Source organism: Saccoglossus kowalevskii, chromosome 2, assembly GCF_978046115.1.
Source record: "Saccoglossus kowalevskii chromosome 2, keSacKowa6.1, whole genome shotgun sequence".
Lineage (NCBI taxonomy): Eukaryota > Metazoa > Hemichordata > Enteropneusta > Harrimaniidae > Saccoglossus > Saccoglossus kowalevskii.
Genome location: NC_140642.1, coordinates 47386057 through 47408117, shown reverse-complemented (window position 1 = coordinate 47408117; position 22061 = coordinate 47386057). Strand labels below are relative to the sequence as shown.

Genomic DNA, 22061 nt, shown 5'->3' with positions numbered 1-22061 from the left:
TGTATTGCTTAACTGAAGAATGACACCTCTTGGTGTGTGAATTGAGTCTTATCCATTTAACATCAACAAACCACTAACTATTAATTGCAGCGGATTTCTTAATTTGTAATATTACAATAAATGCGGAGCAAAAAATGATATTATTATGGGGAGGGTGCTCAGCACTGCCAATTCACATACTTTTGACGAAATGGTCACTCGACGAAATATGCATCGGGATAAAGCATTCTGTATGTAGTTTCTACCAACGAACATTTTAATTACAATTTTTCCATTCGTTTTTATCCTCAGACGGAAGTGGAATAGTCTCTCTCTTTCGGTTATAATTTGGTATAGTATACTGTTCTAGGCCAATCAGATCTTGGTTAGACCACACATATTTCATAGCAACAAACGTAGTTGACACTTGCATGTAGATCCACATCCTCTAATGGACCATTATAGTTTTTATCAAGGTATCGGATGATTTTGAGCAGGCACATTACATTGACATTACAACAAATACACATTTTAAATTTAAATATTTTATTATATTATTAACAGTTCCATAATGTCTCTCACGCGGGCATAGCTGTGCCAAGGCAAGTATACAAACGAGTGCCGCTACACATTCATTGTGCATTTAATCAAAGTCCCTCTTCACTAGAGTAGTGCACTAGATATGAACTTCGAATATAATTTATTCCAGGGACGTAACGACCAACGTATTTTATTTACGAATTGTACAGCTACCAGTCTACAGCCTTTTCAACATCAGCATCCGTTACGTGCACATGTTGGGATCTCGGCACGTGCCGATATTTTAAGCCTTCATGTTTGGAGAGAATTACAGAACTGGGTTTACTTTTGTTCGGACCCACTTCGGGACCCACTCGGCTCGTGCAGAAATCACGCTATCATTCGTCGATCTGTTAGTTGACCCAAACATGGAAAGCGATACACATATGATGAAAACAATAATTGACATATTGAAATTAATTCCTTTTGTTATTATAGTATTTATTACGAGTCGTCATGCAATGAACGGCTTAGAAGATTCGATTTTTTTGTTTACGTCAATGTAGCATTGCAAGAAAATACCGGTTGCAGCACATGAATATTCGTCGCCGACGACAGTTTGCATTCATTTCATTCATTACTACTGTATACGATCATATATATAGTTATGTGTTCTCTGAAAATTCACCACTGATTTCGGTTCGAGCCGAGCGTTCAAGTAGATCTCTAACGTGAACGCCACTAATGTGTACTCGAACGTGACTTGGCTGAGAAATGATTACGTACTACAATCATAGACCCTCCACTGGAGGGTCTATGCTACAATATACTAACACTGACACTCTTTTTCTAACTTTCGAAAATAATGGTTTTAAGAAACATTCATTGTGTGTTTTAATTATAGGTTAATCAACAGTATGTTTATGAGTTCAGTCACGGTTTTAGTAACCGTGGTTCAGTCACATCAGACAAAACAAATATCACTTGATGCCACAGTGGTAACACCTCTTTTGTTGTAGAAATAACATACGTGATTATAAACAATGTATTAACAAACACGTGTGAGCTGTCTTGGCAGAGTTCAAGTGCAGCCCCTTACACTTTTTTTTTCCAAAACGCAAAATATGACGGAACTTCGTTCTATCATACTAGACATTTCTTTAGATTTTTGAAATGTCATGAAATTGAACTGATAAAGACGTACAAGAAGCGTGATGTATTGGAGCTAAGCACGTCTGGGGGTACATCAATCCTCAAGCCACGACTGTGTTTGTTGTTGATGGCGGGATCATGATGCGGGAGTAATTGTACTTAACGAGCAATTTCAAAACAAGCCGTACGAGGGCGCTATATACGAATATGAAATAATTTTATTATATTTGCTAAAGCACATTTAAATTGTAAACGGTTATACACACCATGTAAGGATAAATATTATAAGGCATTTCCGGAAAACGTCAAAATAAATGTAATTTACAATGGGCGTACTCTGCGTACATGACGTGGAAGAACACAAGAATACGCCGGAAACCGTTCAAGTAATGATCGGTTACCCAGCTGTATATGTTGTTTCAGTTTCAACGTAAATTGGCGTATATATCTGCATTTAAGTTTCTTCCGTCCAACTTAATCAGCGGTTATTTAAAAGTATACGTTATAAACGTTGAACAGAAATCTGCGGTTTTTCAGAAATTACCGTTGATTTACGTTGGACTGAATGGACGACAAAAGTAGCATTTCCGGCTGACGGTTACGCGACGGATATGCCACCCCCATAGTCGGACGGTTACGCGACGGTTACGCGGCGGATTTACTGCATAACCAGCATGTAACAATTGTGTAACCGTACCGGAAACACGCGATTTCATGCCGTGCTCATCAACATTTTTATTCCACCGTTCATACTAACTTTTTCGCGGGATTTTTTGCATAGCCGAAGCATTAAACGACATCCAATTCCGACGATTATTCAGCCTACTGCCAACCCATTGCAGAATACACCAGTTCTCGTCCGATCACTGAAGTTAAGCTGCATCGGGCGTGGTTAGTACTTGCATGGGAGACCGGCTGGGAATACCACGTGCAGTAGGCTCATCAACATTTATATTCCACATTACATACTAACTTTTTCCTATGATTTTTTGCCTAGACGAAGCATTAAATGACACACAATTCGGACGAATATTCAGCCTACTGCCAAACCATTGCAGAATACACCAGTTCTCGTCCGATCACTGAAGTTAAGCCGCATCGGGCGTGGTTAGTACTTGCACGGGAGATCGGCTGGAAATACCACGTGCAGTAGGCTCATCAACATTTATATTCCACATTACATACTAACTTTTTCCTATGATTTTTTGCCTAGACGAAGCATTAAATGACACACAATTCGGACGAATATTCAGCCTACTGCCAAACCATTGCAGAATACACCAGTTCTCGTCCGATCACTGAAGTTAAGCTGCATCGGGCGTGGATAGTACTTGCATTGGAGACCGGCTGGGAATACCACGTGCAGTAGGCTTATCAACATTATTATTCCACCGTACATACCAACTTTTTCCCAGGATTTGTTGCCTAGACGAAGTCTTAAATTTCATTCAATTCCGACGAATATTCAGCCTACTGCCAAACCATTGCACAAAACACCAGTTCTCGTCCGATCAATGAAGTTAATCTGCATCGGGCATGGTTAGTACTTGCATGGGAGACCGGCTGGGAATGCCACGTGCAGTAGGCTTATCAACTTTTTTATTCCACCGTACATACCAACTTTTTCCCGGCATTTGTTGCCTAGCCGAAGTATTAAATTACATCCAATTCCGACGAATATTCAGCCTACTGCCAAACCATTGCAGAGTACACCAGTTCTCGTCCGATCACTGAAGTTAAGCTGCATCGGGCGTGGTTAGTACTTGCATGGTAGATCTGCTGGGAATACCACGTGCAGTAGGCTTATCAACATTTTTATTCCACCGTATATACTCTCTTTTTCCCGTGATATTTTGCCTAGCCGAAGCATTAACTGAAATCGAATTCCGACAAATATTCAGCATACTGCCAAACCATTGCAGAATACACCAGTTCTCGTCCGATCACTGAAGTTAATCTGCATCGGGCATGGTTTGTACTTGCATGGGAGACCGGCTGGGAATACCACGTGCAGTAGGCTCATCAACATTTTTATTCTCTCGTACATACTAACTTTTTTCTGCGATTTTTTGTCTAGAAGAAGCGTTAAACGACATCCAATTCCGACGAATACTCAGCCTACTGCCAATAAATTTAAAATACACCAGTTCTCGTCCGATCACTGAAGTTAAGCTGCATCGGGCGTGGTTAGTACTTGCATGGGAGACCAGCTGGGAATACCACGTGCAGTAGGCTCATCAACATTTTTATTCCACTTTACATACTAACATTTTCCTATGATTTTTTGCTTAGACGAAGCATTAAATGACATACAATACGGACGAATATTCAGCCTACTGCCAAACCATTGCAGAACACACCAGTTCTCGTCCGATCACTGAAGTTAAGCTGCATCGGGCGTGGTTAGTACTTGCATGGAAGACCGGCTGGGAATACCACGCGCAGTAGGCTGATGAACATTTTTATTCCACCGTACATACTAACTTTTTTCCATGATTTTTTGCCTAGCCGAAGCATTAAACGACATCGAATTGCGACGAATATTCAGCCTACTGCCAAACCAATGCAGAATACACCATTTCTCGTCCGATCACTGAAGTTAATCTGCATCGGGCATGGTTAGTACTTGCATGGGAGACCTGCTGGGAATACCACGTGCAGAAGGCTTATCAACATTTTTATTCCACCGTACATACTAACTTTTTTCCATGATTTTTTGCCTAGCCGATGCATTAAACGACATCGAATTGCGACGAATATTCAGCCTACTGCCAAACCATTGCAAAATACACCAGTTCTCGTCCGATCACTGAAGTTAAGCTGCATCGGGCGTGGATAGTACTTGCATTGGAGACCGGCTGGGAATACCACGTGCAGTAGGCTTATCAACATTATTATTCCACCGTACATACCAAATTTTTTCGGGATTTGTTGCCTAGACGAAGTCTTAAATTTCATTCAATTCCGACGTATATTCAGCCTACTGCCAAACTATTGCATGAAACACCAGTTCTCGTCCATCACTGAAGTTAATCTGCATCGGGCATGGTTAGTACTTGCATGGGAGACCTGCTGGGAATACCACGTGCAGAAGGCTTATCAACATTTTTATTCCACCGTACATACTAACTTTTTTCCATGATTTTTTGCCTAGCCGAAGCATTAAACGACATCGAATTGCGACGAATATTCAGCCTACTGCCAAACCATTGCAAAATACACCAGTTCTCGTCCGATCACTGAAGTTAAGCTGCATCGGGCGTGGATAGTACTTGCATTGGAGACCGGCTGGGAATACCACGTGCAGTAGGCTTATCAACATTATTATTCCACCGTACATACCAACTTTTTTCGGGATTTGTTGCCTAGACGAAGTCTTAAATTTCATTCAATTCCGACGTATATTCAGCCTACTGCCAAACTATTGCATGAAACACCAGTTCTCGTCCATCACTGAAGTTAATCTGCATCGGGCATCGTTAGTACTTGCATGGGAGACCGGCTGGGAATACCACGTGCAGTAGGCTTATCAACTTTTTTATTCCACCGTACATACCAACTTTTTCCCGGGATTTGTTGCCTAGCCGAAGTATTAAATTACATCCAATTCCGAGGAATATTCAGCCTAATGCCAAACCATTGCAGAGTACACCAGTTCTCGTCCGATCACTGAAGTTAAGCTGCATCGGGCGTGGTTAGTACTTGCATGGTAGATCTGCTGGGAATACCTCGTGCAGTAGGCTTATCAACATTTTTATTCCACCGTACATACTATCTTTTTCCCGTGATTTTTTGCCTAGCCGAAGCATTAACTGAAATCGAATTCCGACGAATATTCAGCCTACTGCCAATAAATTGCAAAATACACCAGTTCTTGTCCGATCACTGAAGTTAAGCTGCATCGGGCGTGGTTAATACTTGCATGGGAGACCGGCTGGGAATACCACGTGCAGTAGGCTGATGAACATTTTTATTCCACCGTACATACTATCTTTTTTCCATGATTTTTTGCCTAGCCGAAGCATTAAACGACATCGAATTGCGACGAATGTTCAGCCTACTGCCAAACCAATGCAGAATACACCATTTCTCGTCCGATCACTGAAGTTAATCTGCATCGGGCATGGTTAGTACTTGCATGGGAGACCAGCTGGAAATACCACGTGCAGTAGACTTATCAACATTTTTATTTCACCGTACATACTAAATTTTTCCCGGGATTTGTTGCCCAGCCGAAGTATTAAATTACACCCAATTCCGACGAATATTCAGCCTACTGCCAAACCATTGCCGAGTACACCATTTCTCATCCGATCACTGAAGTTAAGCTGCATCGGGCGTGGATAGTACTTGCATGGGAGACCTGCTGGGAATACCACGTGCAGAAGGCTTATCAACATTTTTATTCCACCGTACATACTATATTTTTCCCGTGATTTGTTTGCCTAGCCGAATCATTAATTGAAATCCAATTCCGACAAATATTCAGCCTACTGCCAAACCATTGCAAAATACACCAGTTCTCGTCCGATCACTGAAGTTAAGCTGCATCGGGCGTGGTTAGTACTTGCATGGGAGACCAGCTGGGAATACCACGTGCAGTAGGCTCATCAACATTTTTATTCCACTTTACATACTAACATTTTCCTATGATTTTTTGCTTAGACGAAGCATTAAATGACATACAATACGGACCAATATTCAGCCTACTGCCAAACCATTGCAGAACACACCAGTTCTCGTCCGATCACTGAAGTTAAGCTGCATCGGGCGTGGTTAGTACTTGCATGGAAGACCGGCTGGGAATACCACGCGCAGTAGGCTGATGAACATTTTTATTCCACCGTACATACTAACTTTTTTCCATGATTTTTTGCCTAGCCGAAGCATTAAACGACATCGAATTGCGACGAATATTCAGCCTACTGCCAAACCAATGCAGAATACACCATTTCTCGTCCGATCACTGAAGTTAATCTGCATCGGGCATGGTTAGTACTTGCATGGGAGACCTGCTGGGAATACCACGTGCAGAAGGCTTATCAACATTTTTATTCCACCGTACATACTAACTTTTTTCCATGATTTTTTGCCTAGCCGAAGCATTAAACGACATCGAATTGCGACGAATATTCAGCCTACTGCCAAACCATTGCAAAATACACCAGTTCTCGTCCGATCACTGAAGTTAAGCTGCATCGGGCGTGGATAGTACTTGCATTGGAGACCGGCTGGGAATACCACGTGCAGTAGGCTTATCAACATTATTATTCCACCGTACATACCAACTTTTTTCGGGATTTGTTGCCTAGACGAAGTCTTAAATTTCATTCAATTCCGACGTATATTCAGCCTACTGCCAAACTATTGCATGAAACACCAGTTCTCGTCCATCACTGAAGTTAATCTGCATCGGGCATGGTTAGTACTTGCATGGGAGACCTGCTGGGAATACCACGTGCAGAAGGCTTATCAACATTTTTATTCCACCGTACATACTAACTTTTTTCCATGATTTTTTGCCTAGCCGAAGCATTAAACGACATCGAATTGCGACGAATATTCAGCCTACTGCCAAACCATTGCAAAATACACCAGTTCTCGTCCGATCACTGAAGTTAAGCTGCATCGGGCGTGGATAGTACTTGCATTGGAGACCGGCTGGGAATACCACGTGCAGTAGGCTTATCAACTTTTTTATTCCACCGTACATACCAACTTTTTCCCGGGATTTGTTGCCTAGCCGAAGTATTAAATTACATCCAATTCCGAGGAATATTCAGCCTAATGCCAAACCATTGCAGAGTACACCAGTTCTCGTCCGATCACTGAAGTTAAGCTGCATCGGGCGTGGTTAGTACTTGCATGGTAGATCTGCTGGGAATACCTCGTGCAGTAGGCTTATCAACATTTTTATTCCACCGTACATACTATCTTTTTCCCGTGATTTTTTGCCTAGCCGAAGCATTAACTGAAATCGAATTCCGACAAATATTCAGCCTACTGCCAAACCATTGCAGAATACACCAGTTCTCGTCCGATCACTGAAGTTAATCTGCATCGGGCATGGTTAGTACTTGCATGGAAGACCGGCTGGGAATACCACGTGCAGTAGGCTCATCAACATTTTTATTCTCCCGTACATACTAACTTTTTTCCGCGATTTTTTGTCTAGCCGTAGCGTTAAATGACATACAATTCCGACGAATATTCAGCCTACTGCCAATAAATTGCAAAATACACCAGTTCTTGTCCGATCACTGAAGTTAAGCTGCATCGGGCGTGGTTAATACTTGCATGGGAGACCGGCTGGGAATACCACGTGCAGTAGGCTGATGAACATTTTTATTCCACCGTACATACTATCTTTTTTCCATGATTTTTTGCCTAGCCGAAGCATTAAACGACATCGAATTGCGACGAATGTTCAGCCTACTGCCAAACCAATGCAGAATACACCATTTCTCGTCCGATCACTGAAGTTAATCTGCATCGGGCATGGTTAGTACTTGCATGGGAGACCAGCTGGAAATACCACGTGCAGTAGACTTATCAACATTTTTATTTCACCGTACATACTAAATTTTTCCCGGGATTTGTTGCCCAGCCGAAGTATTAAATTACATCCAATTCCGACGAATATTCAGCCTACTGCCAAACCATTGCCGAGTACACCATTTCTCATCCGATCACTGAAGTTAAGCTGCATCGGGCGTGGATAGTACTTGCATGGGAGACCTGCTGGGAATACCACGTGCAGAAGGCTTATCAACATTTTTATTCCACCGTACATACTATATTTTTCCCGTGATTTGTTTGCCTAGCCGAATCATTAATTGAAATCCAATTCCGACAAATATTCAGCCTACTGCCAAACCATTGCAAAATACACCAGTTCTCGTCCGATCACTGAAGTTAAGCTGCATCGGGCGTGGTTAGTACTTGCATGGTAGATCTGCTGGGAATACCACGTGCAGTAGGCATATCAACATTTTTATTCCACCGTACATACTATCTTTTTCCCGTGATTTTTTGCCTAGCCGAAGCATTAACTGAAATCGAATTCCGACAAATATTCAGCCTACTGCCAAACCATTGCAGAATACACCAGTTCTCGTCCGATCACTGAAGTTAAGCCGCATCGGGCGTGGTTAGTACTTGCACGAGAGACCGGCTGGAAATACGACGTGTAGTAGGCTCATCAACATTTTTATTCCACATTACATACTAACTTTTTTCCATGATTTTTTGCCTAGACGAAACATTAAATGACATACAATTCGGACGAATATTCAGCCTTCTGCCAAACCTTTGCAGAATACACCAGTTCTCGTCCGATCACTGAAGTTAAGCTGCATCGGGCGTGCTTAGTACTTGCATGGGAGACCGTCTGGGAATACCCTTGCAGTAGGCCTATCAACATTTTTATTCCACTTTACATACGAACATTTTCCTATGATTTTTTGCCTAGACGAAGCATTAAATGACATACAATACGGACGAATATTCAGCCTACTGCCAAACCATTGCAGAACACACCAGTTCTCGGCCGATCACTGAAGTTAAGCTGCGTCTGCCGTGGTTAGTACTTGCATGGGAGACCGGCTGGGAATACCACGTGCAGTAGGCTGATGAACATTTTTTTTCCACCATACATACTAACTTTTTTCCATGATTTTTTGCCTAGCCGAAGCATTAAATGACATCGAATTGCGACGAATATTCAGCCTACTGCCAAACCAATGCAGAATACACCAATTCTCGTCCGATCACTGAAGTTAATCTGCATTGGGCATGGTTAGTACTTGCATGGGAGACCACCTGGGAATACCACGTGCAGAAGGCTTATCAACATTTTTATTCCACTGTACATACTATATTTTTCCCGTGATCTTTTGCCTAGCCGAAGCATTAATTGAAATCTAATTCCGACAAATATTTAGCCTACTGCCAAACCATTGCAAAATACACCAGTTCTCGTCCGATCACTGAAGTTAAGCCGCATCGGGCGTGGTTAGTACTTGCACGGGAGACCGCCTCGGAATACCACGTGCAGTAGGCTCATCAACATTTGTATTCCACATTACATACTAACTTTTTTCCGCGATTTTTTGTCTAGCCGAAGCGTTAAACGACATCCAATTCCGACGAATATTCGGCCTACTGCCAATCCATTGCAAAATACACCAGTTCTCGTCCGATCACTGAAGTTAAGCCCACCGGACGTGGTTAGTACTTGCATGGGAGACTGGCTGAGAATTCCACAAGCAGTAGGCTCATCAACATTTTTGTTCCACCGCACATACTAACTTTTTCGCGAGATTTTTTGCATAGCCGAAGCATTAAACGACATCCAATTCCGACAAATATTCAGCCTACTGCCAACCCATTGCAGAATACACCAGTTCTCGTCCGATCACTGAAGTTAAGCTGCAATGCGCGTGGTTAGTACTTGCATGGGAGACCGACTGGGAATACCACGTGCAGTAGGCTCATCAACATTTTTATTCCACTTTACATACTAACATTTTCCTATGATTTTTTGCCTAGACGAAGCATTAAATGACATACAATACGGAAGAATATTCAGCCTACTGCCAAACCATTGCAGAAAACACCAGTTCTTGTCCGATCACTGAAGTTAAGCTGCATCGGGCGTGGTTAGTACTTGCATGGGAGACTGGCTGGGAATACCACGTGCAGTAGGCTGATGAACATTTTTATTCCACAGTACATACTAACATTTTCCTATGATTTTTTGTCTAGACGAAGCATTAAATGACATACAATACAGAAGAATATTCAGCCTACTGCCAAACCATTGCAGAAAACACCAGTTCTCGTCCGATCACTGAAGTTAAGCTGCATCGGGCGTGGTTAGTAATTGCATGGGAGACTGGCTGGGAATACCACGTGCAGTAGGCTGATGAACATTTTTATTCCACCGTACATACTATATTTTTCCCGTGATTTTTTTGCCTAGCCGAATCATTAATTGAAATCCAATTCCGACAAATATTCAGCCTACTGCCAACCCATTGCAAAATACACCAGTTCTCGTCCGATCACTGAAGTTAAGCTGCATCGGGCGTGGTTAGTACTTGCATGGTAGATCTGCTGGGAATACCACGTGCAGTAGGCATATCAACATTTTTATTCCACCGTACATACTATCTTTTTCCCGTGATTTTTTGCCTAGCCGAAGCATTAACTGAAATCGAATTCCGACAAATATTCAGCCTACTGCCAAACCATTGCAGAATACACCAGTTCTCGTCCGATCACTGAAGTTAAGCCGCATCGGGCGTGGTTAGTACTTGCACGAGAGACCGGCTGGAAATACGACGTGTAGTAGGCTCATCAACATTTTTATTCCACATTACATACTAACTTTTTTCCATGATTTTTTGCCTAGACGAAACATTAAATGACATACAATTCGGACGAATATTCAGCCTTCTGCCAAACCTTTGCAGAATACACCAGTTCTCGTCCGATCACTGAAGTTAAGCTGCATCGGCCGTGGATAGTACTTGCATTGGAGACCGGCTGGGAATACCACGTGCAGTAGGCTTATCAACATTATTATTCCACCGTACATACCAACTTTTTCCCGGGATTTGTTGCCTAGACGAAGTCTTAAATTTCATTCAATTCCGACGAATATTCAGCCTACTGCCAAACCATTGCACAAAACACCAGTTCTCGTCCGATCACTGAAGTTAATCTGCATCGGGCATGGTTAGTACTTGCATGGGAGACCGGCTGGGAATACCAAGTGCAGTAGGCTTATCAACTTTTTTATTCCACCGTACATACCAACTTTTTCCCGGGATTTGTTGCCTAGCCGAAGTATTAAATGACATACAATTCGGACGAATATTCAGCCTACTGCCAAACCAATGCAGAATACACCAGTTCTCGTCCGATCTCTGAAGTAAGCTCACCGGACGTGGTTAGTACTTGAATGGGAGACCGGCTGAGAATACCACGTGCAGTTGGCTCATCAACATTTTTATTCTCCCGTACATACTAACTTTTTTCCGCGATTTTTTGTCTAGCCGAAGCGTTAAACGACATCCAATTCCGACGAATATTCAGCCTACTGCCAATCCATTGCAAAATACACCAGTTCTCGTCCGATCACTGAAGTTAAGCCCACCGGACGTGGTTAGTACTTGCATGGGAGACTGGCTGAGAATACCACAAGCAGTAGGCTCATCAACATTTTTGTTCCACCGCACATACTAACTTTTTCGCGGGATTTTTTGCATAGCCGAAGCATTAAACGACATCCAATTCCGACAAATATTCAGCCTACTGCCAACCCATTGCAGAATACACCAGTTCTCGTCCGATCACTGAAGTTAAGCTGCATTGGGCGTGGTTAGTACTTGCATGGGAGACCGACTGGGAATACCACGTGCAGTAGGCTCATCAACATTTTTATTCCACTTTACATACTAACATTTTCCTATGTTTTTTTCGCCTAGACGAAGCATTAAATGACATACAATACGGAAGAATATTCAGCCTACTGCCAAACCATTGCAGAATACACCAGTTCTCGTCCGATCACTGAAGTTAAGCTGCATCGGGCGCGGTTAGTACTTGCATGGGAGACTGGCTGGGAATACCACGTGCAGTAGGCTTATCAACATTTTTATTCCACCGTACATACTAACTTTTTTCCATGATTTTTTGCCTAGCCGAAGCATTAAATGATATCCAATTGTGACGAATATTCAGCCTACTTTCAAACCAATGCAGAATACACCAGTTCTCGTCCGATCACTGAAGTTAATCTGCATCGGGCATGGTTAGTACTTGCATGGGAGACCAGCTGGGAATACTGCGTGTAGTAGGCTTATCAACATTATTATTCCACCGTACATACAATCTTTTCCCGGGATTTGTTGCCTAGCCGAAGTTTTAAATTACATTCAATTCCGACAAATATTAAGCCAACTGCCAAACCATTGCAGAATACACCAGTTCTCGTCCGATCACTGAAGTTAATCTGCATCGGGCATGGTGAGTACTTGCATGGGAGACTGGCTGGGAATACCACGTGCAGTAGGCTCATCAACATTTTTATTCCACATTACATACTAACATTTTCCCTTATTTTTTTTACCTAGCCGAAGCAATAAATGACCTCCAATTGCAAAGAATATTCAGCCTACAGCCAAACCAATGCAGAATACACCAGTTCTCGTCCGATCACTGAAGTTAATCTGCATCGGGAGTGGTTAGTACTTGCATGGGAGACCGGCTGGGAATACCATGTGCAGTAGGCTCATCAACATTTTTATTCCACATTACATACTAACATTTTCCCATGTTTTTTTGCCTAGCCGAAGCAATAAATGACATCCAATTGCAACGAATATTCATCCTACTGCCAAACCAGTGCAGAAAATACACCAGTTCATGTCCGATCGCTGAAGTTAAGCTGCATCGGGTGTGGTTAGTACTTGCAAGGGAGACCGGCTGGGAATACCACGTGCATTAGGCTCATCAAAATTTTTATTCCACCGTACATACTAACTTTTTCCCGGAATTTTTTGCATAGCCGAAGCATTAAACGTCATCCAATTCCGATGAATATTCAGCCTACTGCCAACCCATTGCAGAATACACCAGTTCTCGTCCGATCACTGAAGTTAAGCTGCATTGGGCGTGGTTAGTACTTGCATGGGAGACCGACTGGGAATACCACGTGCAGTGGGCTCATCAACATTTTTATTCCACTTTACATACTAACATTTTCCTATGATTTTTTCGCCTAGACGAAGCATTAAATGACATACAATACGGAAGAATATTCAGCCTACTGCCAAACCATTGCAAAAAACACCAGTTCTCGTCCGATCACTGAAGTTAAGCTGCATCGGGCGTGGTTAGTACTTGCATGGGAGACTGGCTGGGAATACCACGTGCAGTAGGCTGATGAACATTTTTATTCCACCGTACATACTAACTTTTTCCATGATTTTTTGCCTAGCCGAAGCATTAAATGACATCGAATTGCGACGAATATTCAGCCTACTGCCAAACCAATGCCAAATACACCATTTCTCGTCCGATTACTGAGGTTATGCTGCATCGGGCGTGGTTAGTACTTGCATGGGAGACCGGCTGGGAATACCACGTGCAGTAGGCTCAACAACATTTTTATTACACCGTACATACTAACTTTTTCCCGGGATTTTTTGCCAAGCCGAAGTATTAAATTAAATCCAATTCCGACCAATATTTAGCCTACTGCCAAACCATTGCAGAATACACCAGTTCTCGTCCGATCACTGAAGTTAAGCTGCATCGGGCGTGGTTAGTACTTGCATGGGAGACCGGCTGGGAATACCACGTGCAGTAGGCTTATCAACATTTTTATTCCACCGTACATACTAACTTTTTTCCATGATTTTTTGCCTAGCCGAAGCATTAAATGATATCCAATTGTGACGAATATTCAGCCTACTTTCAAACCAATGCAGAATACACCAGTTCTCGTCCGATCACTGAAGTTAATCTGCATCGGGCATGGTGAGTACTTGCATGGGAGACTGGCTGGGAATACCACGTGCAGTATGCTCATCAACATTTTTATTCCACATTACATACTAACATTTTCCCTTATTTTTTTTACCTAGCCGAAGCAATAAATGACCTCCAATTGCAAAGAATATTCAGCCTACAGCCAAACCAATGCAGAATACACCAGTTCTCGTCCGATCACTGAAGTTAATCTGCATCGGGAGTGGTTAGTGCTTGCATGGGAGACCGGCTGGGAATACCACGTGCAGTAGGCTCATCAACATTTATATTCCACATTACATACTAACATTTTCCCATGTTTTTTTGCCTAGCCGAAGCAATAAATGACATCCAATTGCAACGAATATTCATCCTACTGCCAAACCAGTGCAGAAAATACACCAGTTCATGTCCGATCGCTGAAGTTAAGCTGCATTGGGTGTGGTTAGTACTTGCAAGGGAGACCGGCTGGGAATACCACGTGCATTAGGCTCATCAAAATTTTTATTCCACCGTACATACTAACTTTTTCCCGGAATTTTTTGCATAGCCGAAGCATTAAACGTCATCCAATTCCGATGAATATTCAGCCTACCGCCAACCCATTGCAGAATACACCAGTTCTCGTCTGATCACTGAAGTTAAGCTGCATCGGGCGTGGTTAGTACTTGCATGGGAGACCGACTGGGAATACCACGTGCAGTAGGCTCATCAACATTTTTATTCCACCTTATATACTAACTTTTTCCTATGATTTTTTTCCTAGCCGTAGCATTAAATGACATCCAATTCTGACGTATTTGCAGCCTACTGCCAAACCATTGCACAAAACACCAGTTCTCGTCCGATCAATGAAGTTAATCTGCATCGGGCATGGTTGGTACTTGCATGGGAGACTGGCTGGGAATACTGCGTGCAGTAGGCTTATCAACATTATTATTCCACCGTACATACAAACTTTTTCCCGGGATTTGTTGCCTAGCCGAAGTTTTAAATTACATTCAATTCCGACGAATATTCAGCCTACTGCCAAACCATTGCAGAATACACCAGTTCTCGTCCGATCACTGAAGTTAATCTGCATCGGGCATGGTGAGTACTTGCATGGGAGATTGGCGAGGAATACCACGTGCAGTAGGCTTATCAACATTTTTATTCCTCCGTACATACTAACATTTTCCCATGTGTTTTTGCCTAGCCGAAGCAATAAATGACATCCAATTGCAACGAATATTCAGCCTACTGTCAAACCAATGCAGAATACACCAGTTCACGTCCGATCACTGAAGTTAAGCTGCATCGGGCGTGATTAATACTTGCAAGGGAGACCGGCTGGGAATACCATGTGCATTATGCTCATCAACAATTTTATTCCACTTTACATACTAACATTTTCCTATGATTTTTTGCCTAGACGAAGCATTAAATGACATACAATACGGAAGAATATTCAGCTTACTGCCAAACCATTGCAGAAAACACCAGTTCTCCTCCGATCACTGAAGTTAAGCTGCATCGGGCGTGGTTAGTACTTGCATGGGAGACTGGCTGGGAATACCACGTGCAGTAGGCTGATGAACATTTTTATTCCACCGTACATACTAACATTTTCCTATGATTTTTTGCCTAGACGAAGCATTAAACGTCATCCAATTCCGATGAATATTCAGCCTACCGCCAACCCATTGCAGAATACACCAGTTCTCGTCTGATCACTGAAGTTAAGCTGCATCGGGCGTGGTTAGTACTTGCATGGGAGACCGACTGGGAATACCACGTCCAGTAGGCTCATCAACATTTTTATTCCACCTTACATACTAACTTTTTCCTATGATTTTTTTCCTAGCCGTAGCATTAAATGACATCCAATTCTGACGTATTTGCAGCCTACTGCCAAACCATTGCAGAAAACACCAGTTCTCGTCCGATCAATGAAGTTAATCTGCATCGGGCATGGTTAGTACTTGCATGGGAGACTGGCTGGGAATACTGCGTGCAGTAGGCTTATCAACATTATTATTCCACCGTACATACAAACTTTTTCCCGGGATTTGTTGCCTAGCCGAAGTTTTAAATTACATTCAATTCCGACGAATATTCAGCCTACTGCCAAACCATTGCAGAATACACCAGTTCTCGTCCGATCACTGAATTTAATCTGCATCGGGCATGGTGAGTACTTGCATGGGAGATTGGCGGGGAATACCACGTGCAGTAGGCTTATCAACATTTTTATTCCTCCGTACATACTAACATTTTCCCATGTGTTTTTGCCTAGCCGAAGCAATAAATGACATCCAATTGCAACGAATATTCAGCCTACTGTCAAACCAATGCAGAATACACCAGTTCACGTCCGATCACTGAAGTTAAGCTGCATCGGGCGTGATTAATACTTGCAAGGGAGACCGGCTGGGAATACCACGTGCATTATGCTCATCAACAATTTTATTCCACCGTACATACTAACGTTTTCCCGGGATTTTTTGCCTAGCCGATGTATTAAATTACATCCAATTCCTACGAATATTCAGCCTACTGCCAAACCATTGCAGAATACACTAGTTCTCGTCCGATCTCTGAAGTTAAGCTGCATTGGGCGTGGTTAGTACTTGCATGGGAGACCGGCTGGGAATACCACGTGCATTAGGCTCATCAACATTTTTATTCCACCGTACATACTAACTTTTTCCCAGGATTTTTTGCCTAGCCGAAGTACTAAATTACCTCCAATTCCGACGAATATTCAGGCTACTGCCAAACCATAGCAGAATACACCATTTCTCGCTCGATCACTGAAGTTAAGCTGCATCGGGCGTGGTTAGTACTTGCATGGGAGACCGGCTGGGAATACCACTTGCAGTAGGCTTATCAACATTTTCATTCCACATTGCATACTAACTTTTTCCCATGATTATTTGTCTAGCCGTAGCATTAAATGACATCCAATTCCGACAATAATTCAGCCTACTGCGAAACCAATGCAAAATACACCAGTTCTCGTCCGATCATTGAAGTTAAGCCGCATCGGGCATGGTTGCATGGGAGACCGGCCTGGAATACCATGTGCATTAGGCTCATCAACATTTTTATTCCACCATACATACTAACTTTTTCCCGGGATTTTTTGCCTAGCCGAAGTATTAAATTACATCCAATTCTGACGAATATTCAGCCTATTGCCAAACCATTGCAGAATACACCTGTTCTCGTCTGATCACTGAAGTTAAGCTGCATCGGGCGTGGTTAGTACTTGCATGGGAGACCGGCTGGGAAAACCACTTTCAGTGGGCTCATCAACATTTATATTCCACACTACATATTAACATTTTCCCATCATTTTTTGCCTAGACGAAGCATTAAATTACATACAATTCGGACGAATATTCAGCCTACGGCCAAATCATTGCAGAATCCACCAGTTCTCGTCCGATCACTGAAGTTAAGCTGCATCGGGCGTGGTCAGTACTTGCATGGGAGACCGGCTGGGAATACCAAGTGCATTAGGCTCATCAACATTTTTATTCCACCATACATACTAACTTTTTCCCGGGATTTTTTGCTTAGCCGAAGCGTTAAACGACATCCAATTCTGACGAATATTCAGCCTACTGTCAAACCATTGCAGAACACACCAGTTCACGTCCGATCACTGAAGTTAACCTGCATTGGGCGTGGTTAGTACTTGCATGGGAGACCGGCTGGGAATACCACGTGCAGTAGGCTGATGAACATTTTTATTCCACCGTACTTACTAAATTTTTTCCATGATTTTTTGCCTATCCGAAGCATTAAATGACATACAGTTGCGACGAATATTCAGCCTACTGCCAAACCAATGCAGAATACACCAGTTCTCGTCCGGTCACTGAAGTTAAGCCGCATTGGGCATGGTTAGGACTTGCACGGGAGACCGGCTGGGAATACTGCGTGCAGTAGGCCCATGATTTCCCATGATTTTTCCCAAGCCGCAGCATTAAATGACATCCAATTCCGACGAATATTCAGCCTACTGCCAAACCATTGCAGAATACACCAGTTCTCGTCCGATCACTGAAGTTAAGCTGCATCGGGCGTTTTTAGTACTTGCCTGGGAGACCGGCTGGGAATACCACGTGCAGTAGGCTGATGAACTTTTTTATTGCAGAATACACCAGTTCTCGTCCGATCACTGAAGTTAAGCTGCATCGGCCGTGGTTAGTACTTGCATGGGAGACCGGCTGGGAATACCACGTGCAGAGACTCATCAACATTTTTATTCCACATTACATACTAACATTTTCCCCATGATTTTTTGCCTAGACGAAGCATTAAATGACATACAATTCGGACGAATATTCAGCCTACTGCCAAACCATTGCAGAATACACCAGTTCTCATCCGATCACTGAAGTTAAGCTGCATCGGGCGTGGTTAGTACTTGCATGGGACACAGGCTGGGAATAACACGTGCATTAGGCTCATCAACATTTTTATTCCACCGTACATACTAACGTTTTCCCGGGATTTTTTGCCTAGCCGAAGTATTAAATTACATCCAATTCCGACGAATATTCAGCCTACTGCCAAACCATTGTAGAATGCACTAGTTCTCGTCCGATCTCTGAAGTTAAGCTGCATTGGGCGTGGTTAGTACTTGCATGGGAGACCGGCTGAGAATACCACGTGCAGTAGGCTCATCAACATTTTTATTCCACATTACATACTAACTTTTACCCATGATTTTTTTGCCTAGCCGTAGCAGTAAATGACATCCAATTCCGACGAGTATTCAGCCTACTGTCAAACCATTGCAGAACACACCAGTTCTCGTCTAATCACTGAATTTATGCTGCATCGGGCGTGGTTAGTACTTGCATGGGAGACCGGCTGGGAATACCACGTGCAGTAGGCTCATCAACATTTTTATTCCACCGTACATACTAACTTTTTTCCGGGATTTTTTGACTAGCCGAAGTATTAAATTACATCCAATTCCGACGAATATTCAGCCTACTGCCAAACCATTGCAGAGTACACCAGTTCTCGTCCGATCACTGAAGTTAAGCTGCATTGGTCGTGGTTAGTACTTGCATGGGAGACCTGCTGGGAATGCCACGTGCAGTAGGCTTATCAACATTTTTATTCCACCGTACATACTATCTCTTTCCCTTGATTATTTGCCTAGCCGAAACATTAATTGAAATCCAATTCCGACGAATATTCAGCCTACTGCCAAACCATTGCAGAATACACCAGTTCTCGTCCGATCTCTGAAGTTAAGCTGCATCGGGAGTGGTTAGTACTTGCATGGGAGACCGGCTGGGAATACCACGTGTAGTAGCCTTATCAACATTTTTATTCCACCGTACATGCAAAATTTTTCCCGGGATTTTTTACCTAGCCGAAGCGTTAAACGACATGCAATTCTGACGAATATTCAGCCTACTGTCAAACCATTGCAGAACACACCAGTTCTCGTTCGATAACTGAATTTAAGCTGCATCGGGCGTGGTTAGTACTTGCCTGGGAGACCGGCTGAGAATAACACGTGCAGTAGGCTCATCAACATTTTTATTCCACATTACATACTAACTTTTACCCATGATTTTTTGCCTAGCCGTAGCATTAAATGACATCAAATTCCGACGAATATTCAGCCTACTGCCAAACTATTGCATAATACACCAGTTCTCGTCTGATCACTGAAGTTAAGCTGCATCGGGCGTGTTTAGTACTTGCCTGGAGACCGGCTGGGAATACCACGTACAGTAGGCTGATGAACTTTTTTATTGCAGAATACACCAGTTCTCGTCCGATCACTGAAGTTAAGCTGCATCGGGCGTGCTTAGTACTTGCATGGGAGACCGGCTGGGAATACCACATGCAGTAGGCTCTTCAACATTTTTATTCCACATTACATACTAACTTTTTCGCCATGTTTTTTTGCCTAGACGAAGCATAAAATGACATACAATTCGGACGAATATTCAGCCTACTGCCAAACCATTGCAGAATACACCAGTTCTCATCCGATCACTGAAGTTAAGCTGCATCGGGCGTGGTTAGTACTTGCATGGGACACAGGCTGGGAATAACACGTGCATTAGGCTCATCAACATTTTTATTCCACCGTACATACTAACGTTTTCCCGGGATTTTTTGCCTAGCTGAAGCATTAAATTACATCCAATTCCGACGAATATTCAGCCTACTGCCAAACCATTGCAGAATACACTAGTTCTCGTCCGATCTCTGAAGTTAAGCTGCATTGGGCGTGGTTAGTACTTGCATGGGAGACCGGCTGAGAATACCACGTGCAGTAGGCTCATCAACATTTTTATTCCACATTACATACTAACTTTTACCCATGATTTTTTTGCCAAGCCGTAGCAGTAAATGACATCCAATTCCGACGAATATTCAGCCTACTGTCAAACCATTGCAGAACACACCAGTTCTCGTCTAATCACTGAATTTATGCTGCATCGGGCGTGGTTAGTACTTGCATGGGAGACCGGCTGGGAATACCACGTGCAGTAGGCTCATCAACATTTTTATTCCACCGTACATACTAACTTTTTTCCGGGATTTTTTGACTAGCCGAAGTATTAAATTACATCCAATTCCGACGAATATTCAGCCTACTGCCAAACCATTGCAGAGTACACCAGTTCTCGTCCGATCACTGAAGTTAAGCTGCATCGGGCGTGGTTAGTACTTGCATGGGAGACCTGCTGGGAATGCCACGTGCAGTAGGCTCATCAACATTTTTATTCCACATTACATACTAACATTTTCCCATGTTTTTTTGCCTAGCCGAAGCAATAAATGACATCCAATTGCAACGAATATTCATCCTACTGCCAAACCAGTGCAGAAAATACACCAGTTCATGTCCGATCGCTGAAGTTAAGCTGCATCGGGTGTGGTTAGTACTTGCAAGGGAGACCGGCTGGGAATACCACGTGCATTAGGCTCATCAAAATTGTTATTCCACCGTACATACTAACTTTTTCCCGGAATTTTTTGCATAGCCGAAGCATTAAACGTCATCCAATTCCGATGAATATTCAGCCTACCGCCAACCCATTGCAGAATACACCAGTTCTCGTCTGATCACTGAAGTTAAGCTGCATCGGGCGTGGTTAGTACTTGCATGGGAGACCGACTGGGAATACCACGTGCAGTAGGCTCATCAACATTTTTATTCCACCTTATATACTAACTTTTTCCTATGATTTTTTTCCTAGCCGTAGCATTAAATGACATCCAATTCTGACGTATTTGCAGCCTACTGCCAAACCATTGCACAAAACACCAGTTCTCGTCCGATCAATGAAGTTAATCTGCATCGGGCATGGTTGGTACTTGCATGGGAGACTGGCTGGGAATACTGCGTGCAGTAGGCTTATCAACATTATTATTCCACCGTACATACAAACTTTTTCCCGGGATTTGTTGCCTAGCCGAAGTTTTAAATTACATTCAATTCCGACGAATATTCAGCCTACTGCCAAACCATTGCAGAATACACCAGTTCTTGTCCGATCACTGAAGTTAATCTGCATCGGGCATGGTGAGTACTTGCATGGGAGATTGGCGGGGAATACCACGTGCAGTAGGCTTATCAAAATTTTTATTCCTCCGTACATACTAACATTTTCCCATGTGTTTTTGCCTAGCCGAAGCAATAAATGACATCCAATTGCAACAAATATTCAGCCTACTGTCAAACCAATGCAGAATACACCAGTTCACGTCCGATCACTGAAGTTAAGCTGCATCGGGCGTGATTAATACTTGCAAGGGAGACCGGCTGGGAATACCATGTGCATTATGCTCATCAACAATTTTATTCCACTTTACATACTAACATTTTCCTATGATTT

General features: G+C 42.9%; 1 non-coding gene and 76 pseudogenes across 1 annotated transcript; all 77 read left to right on the top strand.

Moving 5' to 3' along the window:
- The first annotated feature begins 2470 nt into the window (after positions 1-2470).
- On the top strand, positions 2471-2590 carry LOC144352638 (5S ribosomal RNA; annotated as a pseudogene).
- Positions 2591-2686: 96 nt separating this feature from the next.
- LOC144352640 (5S ribosomal RNA) lies at positions 2687-2806 on the top strand (annotated as a pseudogene).
- Positions 2807-2902: 96 nt separating this feature from the next.
- LOC144352645 (5S ribosomal RNA) lies at positions 2903-3022 on the top strand (annotated as a pseudogene).
- A 96-nt stretch (positions 3023-3118) lies between these two features.
- LOC144352641 (5S ribosomal RNA) lies at positions 3119-3238 on the top strand (annotated as a pseudogene).
- Positions 3239-3334: 96 nt separating this feature from the next.
- LOC144348478 (5S ribosomal RNA) lies at positions 3335-3454 on the top strand (annotated as a pseudogene).
- A 96-nt stretch (positions 3455-3550) lies between these two features.
- LOC144348471 (5S ribosomal RNA) lies at positions 3551-3670 on the top strand (annotated as a pseudogene).
- A 96-nt stretch (positions 3671-3766) lies between these two features.
- LOC144348449 (5S ribosomal RNA) lies at positions 3767-3885 on the top strand (annotated as a pseudogene).
- A 96-nt stretch (positions 3886-3981) lies between these two features.
- Positions 3982-4101, top strand: LOC144352644 (5S ribosomal RNA; annotated as a pseudogene).
- A 96-nt stretch (positions 4102-4197) lies between these two features.
- LOC144348438 (5S ribosomal RNA) lies at positions 4198-4317 on the top strand (annotated as a pseudogene).
- Positions 4318-4413: 96 nt separating this feature from the next.
- Positions 4414-4533, top strand: LOC144348470 (5S ribosomal RNA; annotated as a pseudogene).
- A 310-nt stretch (positions 4534-4843) lies between these two features.
- LOC144348443 (5S ribosomal RNA) lies at positions 4844-4963 on the top strand (annotated as a pseudogene).
- A 310-nt stretch (positions 4964-5273) lies between these two features.
- On the top strand, positions 5274-5393 carry LOC144351487 (5S ribosomal RNA; annotated as a pseudogene).
- Positions 5394-5489: 96 nt separating this feature from the next.
- On the top strand, positions 5490-5609 carry LOC144351503 (5S ribosomal RNA; annotated as a pseudogene).
- Positions 5610-5705: 96 nt separating this feature from the next.
- Positions 5706-5825, top strand: LOC144351492 (5S ribosomal RNA; annotated as a pseudogene).
- A 96-nt stretch (positions 5826-5921) lies between these two features.
- On the top strand, positions 5922-6041 carry LOC144351489 (5S ribosomal RNA; annotated as a pseudogene).
- A 97-nt stretch (positions 6042-6138) lies between these two features.
- On the top strand, positions 6139-6258 carry LOC144351499 (5S ribosomal RNA; annotated as a pseudogene).
- A 96-nt stretch (positions 6259-6354) lies between these two features.
- On the top strand, positions 6355-6474 carry LOC146749593 (5S ribosomal RNA; annotated as a pseudogene).
- A 96-nt stretch (positions 6475-6570) lies between these two features.
- On the top strand, positions 6571-6690 carry LOC144351496 (5S ribosomal RNA; annotated as a pseudogene).
- A 96-nt stretch (positions 6691-6786) lies between these two features.
- On the top strand, positions 6787-6906 carry LOC144351504 (5S ribosomal RNA; annotated as a pseudogene).
- Positions 6907-7216: 310 nt separating this feature from the next.
- On the top strand, positions 7217-7336 carry LOC146749592 (5S ribosomal RNA; annotated as a pseudogene).
- A 96-nt stretch (positions 7337-7432) lies between these two features.
- Positions 7433-7552, top strand: LOC146749591 (5S ribosomal RNA; annotated as a pseudogene).
- A 96-nt stretch (positions 7553-7648) lies between these two features.
- Positions 7649-7768, top strand: LOC146749590 (5S ribosomal RNA; annotated as a pseudogene).
- A 96-nt stretch (positions 7769-7864) lies between these two features.
- On the top strand, positions 7865-7984 carry LOC146749589 (5S ribosomal RNA; annotated as a pseudogene).
- Positions 7985-8080: 96 nt separating this feature from the next.
- LOC146749588 (5S ribosomal RNA) lies at positions 8081-8200 on the top strand (annotated as a pseudogene).
- Positions 8201-8296: 96 nt separating this feature from the next.
- LOC146749587 (5S ribosomal RNA) lies at positions 8297-8416 on the top strand (annotated as a pseudogene).
- Positions 8417-8513: 97 nt separating this feature from the next.
- LOC146749586 (5S ribosomal RNA) lies at positions 8514-8633 on the top strand (annotated as a pseudogene).
- A 96-nt stretch (positions 8634-8729) lies between these two features.
- LOC146749585 (5S ribosomal RNA) lies at positions 8730-8849 on the top strand (annotated as a pseudogene).
- A 96-nt stretch (positions 8850-8945) lies between these two features.
- LOC146749584 (5S ribosomal RNA) lies at positions 8946-9064 on the top strand (annotated as a pseudogene).
- A 96-nt stretch (positions 9065-9160) lies between these two features.
- On the top strand, positions 9161-9280 carry LOC146749583 (5S ribosomal RNA; annotated as a pseudogene).
- Positions 9281-9376: 96 nt separating this feature from the next.
- On the top strand, positions 9377-9496 carry LOC146749582 (5S ribosomal RNA; annotated as a pseudogene).
- Positions 9497-9592: 96 nt separating this feature from the next.
- On the top strand, positions 9593-9712 carry LOC146749581 (5S ribosomal RNA; annotated as a pseudogene).
- Positions 9713-10023: 311 nt separating this feature from the next.
- On the top strand, positions 10024-10143 carry LOC146749580 (5S ribosomal RNA; annotated as a pseudogene).
- A 96-nt stretch (positions 10144-10239) lies between these two features.
- On the top strand, positions 10240-10359 carry LOC146749579 (5S ribosomal RNA; annotated as a pseudogene).
- Positions 10360-10455: 96 nt separating this feature from the next.
- On the top strand, positions 10456-10575 carry LOC146749578 (5S ribosomal RNA; annotated as a pseudogene).
- A 97-nt stretch (positions 10576-10672) lies between these two features.
- LOC146749577 (5S ribosomal RNA) lies at positions 10673-10792 on the top strand (annotated as a pseudogene).
- Positions 10793-10888: 96 nt separating this feature from the next.
- On the top strand, positions 10889-11008 carry LOC146749576 (5S ribosomal RNA; annotated as a pseudogene).
- A 96-nt stretch (positions 11009-11104) lies between these two features.
- LOC146749575 (5S ribosomal RNA) lies at positions 11105-11224 on the top strand (annotated as a pseudogene).
- Positions 11225-11320: 96 nt separating this feature from the next.
- LOC146749574 (5S ribosomal RNA) lies at positions 11321-11440 on the top strand (annotated as a pseudogene).
- A 525-nt stretch (positions 11441-11965) lies between these two features.
- Positions 11966-12085, top strand: LOC146749573 (5S ribosomal RNA; annotated as a pseudogene).
- Positions 12086-12182: 97 nt separating this feature from the next.
- LOC146749572 (5S ribosomal RNA) lies at positions 12183-12302 on the top strand (annotated as a pseudogene).
- A 96-nt stretch (positions 12303-12398) lies between these two features.
- Positions 12399-12518, top strand: LOC146749571 (5S ribosomal RNA; annotated as a pseudogene).
- Positions 12519-12613: 95 nt separating this feature from the next.
- On the top strand, positions 12614-12733 carry LOC146749570 (5S ribosomal RNA; annotated as a pseudogene).
- Positions 12734-12830: 97 nt separating this feature from the next.
- LOC146749569 (5S ribosomal RNA) lies at positions 12831-12950 on the top strand (annotated as a pseudogene).
- Positions 12951-13264: 314 nt separating this feature from the next.
- LOC146749568 (5S ribosomal RNA) lies at positions 13265-13384 on the top strand (annotated as a pseudogene).
- Positions 13385-13481: 97 nt separating this feature from the next.
- Positions 13482-13601, top strand: LOC146749567 (5S ribosomal RNA; annotated as a pseudogene).
- Positions 13602-13912: 311 nt separating this feature from the next.
- Positions 13913-14032, top strand: LOC146749566 (5S ribosomal RNA). The gene has a single exon (XR_014928833.1). It is a non-coding gene; the product is annotated as a 5S ribosomal RNA (ribosomal RNA).
- Positions 14033-14128: 96 nt separating this feature from the next.
- LOC146749565 (5S ribosomal RNA) lies at positions 14129-14248 on the top strand (annotated as a pseudogene).
- A 97-nt stretch (positions 14249-14345) lies between these two features.
- On the top strand, positions 14346-14465 carry LOC146749564 (5S ribosomal RNA; annotated as a pseudogene).
- A 314-nt stretch (positions 14466-14779) lies between these two features.
- LOC146749563 (5S ribosomal RNA) lies at positions 14780-14899 on the top strand (annotated as a pseudogene).
- Positions 14900-15211: 312 nt separating this feature from the next.
- LOC146749562 (5S ribosomal RNA) lies at positions 15212-15331 on the top strand (annotated as a pseudogene).
- A 96-nt stretch (positions 15332-15427) lies between these two features.
- Positions 15428-15547, top strand: LOC146749561 (5S ribosomal RNA; annotated as a pseudogene).
- A 96-nt stretch (positions 15548-15643) lies between these two features.
- Positions 15644-15763, top strand: LOC146749560 (5S ribosomal RNA; annotated as a pseudogene).
- Positions 15764-15859: 96 nt separating this feature from the next.
- On the top strand, positions 15860-15979 carry LOC146749559 (5S ribosomal RNA; annotated as a pseudogene).
- A 96-nt stretch (positions 15980-16075) lies between these two features.
- On the top strand, positions 16076-16195 carry LOC146749558 (5S ribosomal RNA; annotated as a pseudogene).
- A 96-nt stretch (positions 16196-16291) lies between these two features.
- Positions 16292-16411, top strand: LOC146749557 (5S ribosomal RNA; annotated as a pseudogene).
- A 96-nt stretch (positions 16412-16507) lies between these two features.
- On the top strand, positions 16508-16627 carry LOC146749556 (5S ribosomal RNA; annotated as a pseudogene).
- A 96-nt stretch (positions 16628-16723) lies between these two features.
- LOC146749555 (5S ribosomal RNA) lies at positions 16724-16843 on the top strand (annotated as a pseudogene).
- A 96-nt stretch (positions 16844-16939) lies between these two features.
- LOC146749554 (5S ribosomal RNA) lies at positions 16940-17059 on the top strand (annotated as a pseudogene).
- Positions 17060-17364: 305 nt separating this feature from the next.
- LOC146749553 (5S ribosomal RNA) lies at positions 17365-17484 on the top strand (annotated as a pseudogene).
- Positions 17485-17580: 96 nt separating this feature from the next.
- LOC146749552 (5S ribosomal RNA) lies at positions 17581-17700 on the top strand (annotated as a pseudogene).
- A 96-nt stretch (positions 17701-17796) lies between these two features.
- LOC146749551 (5S ribosomal RNA) lies at positions 17797-17916 on the top strand (annotated as a pseudogene).
- Positions 17917-18012: 96 nt separating this feature from the next.
- Positions 18013-18132, top strand: LOC146749550 (5S ribosomal RNA; annotated as a pseudogene).
- A 65-nt stretch (positions 18133-18197) lies between these two features.
- On the top strand, positions 18198-18317 carry LOC146749549 (5S ribosomal RNA; annotated as a pseudogene).
- A 214-nt stretch (positions 18318-18531) lies between these two features.
- LOC146749548 (5S ribosomal RNA) lies at positions 18532-18651 on the top strand (annotated as a pseudogene).
- Positions 18652-18747: 96 nt separating this feature from the next.
- LOC146749547 (5S ribosomal RNA) lies at positions 18748-18867 on the top strand (annotated as a pseudogene).
- Positions 18868-18964: 97 nt separating this feature from the next.
- On the top strand, positions 18965-19084 carry LOC146749546 (5S ribosomal RNA; annotated as a pseudogene).
- A 96-nt stretch (positions 19085-19180) lies between these two features.
- Positions 19181-19300, top strand: LOC146749545 (5S ribosomal RNA; annotated as a pseudogene).
- A 96-nt stretch (positions 19301-19396) lies between these two features.
- On the top strand, positions 19397-19516 carry LOC146749544 (5S ribosomal RNA; annotated as a pseudogene).
- Positions 19517-19612: 96 nt separating this feature from the next.
- On the top strand, positions 19613-19732 carry LOC146749543 (5S ribosomal RNA; annotated as a pseudogene).
- Positions 19733-19828: 96 nt separating this feature from the next.
- Positions 19829-19947, top strand: LOC146749542 (5S ribosomal RNA; annotated as a pseudogene).
- Positions 19948-20162: 215 nt separating this feature from the next.
- On the top strand, positions 20163-20282 carry LOC146749541 (5S ribosomal RNA; annotated as a pseudogene).
- Positions 20283-20378: 96 nt separating this feature from the next.
- Positions 20379-20498, top strand: LOC146749540 (5S ribosomal RNA; annotated as a pseudogene).
- A 97-nt stretch (positions 20499-20595) lies between these two features.
- On the top strand, positions 20596-20715 carry LOC146749539 (5S ribosomal RNA; annotated as a pseudogene).
- Positions 20716-20811: 96 nt separating this feature from the next.
- Positions 20812-20931, top strand: LOC146749538 (5S ribosomal RNA; annotated as a pseudogene).
- Positions 20932-21245: 314 nt separating this feature from the next.
- LOC146749537 (5S ribosomal RNA) lies at positions 21246-21365 on the top strand (annotated as a pseudogene).
- Positions 21366-21677: 312 nt separating this feature from the next.
- Positions 21678-21797, top strand: LOC146749536 (5S ribosomal RNA; annotated as a pseudogene).
- A 96-nt stretch (positions 21798-21893) lies between these two features.
- On the top strand, positions 21894-22013 carry LOC146749535 (5S ribosomal RNA; annotated as a pseudogene).
- The last annotated feature ends 48 nt before the right edge of the window (positions 22014-22061 follow it).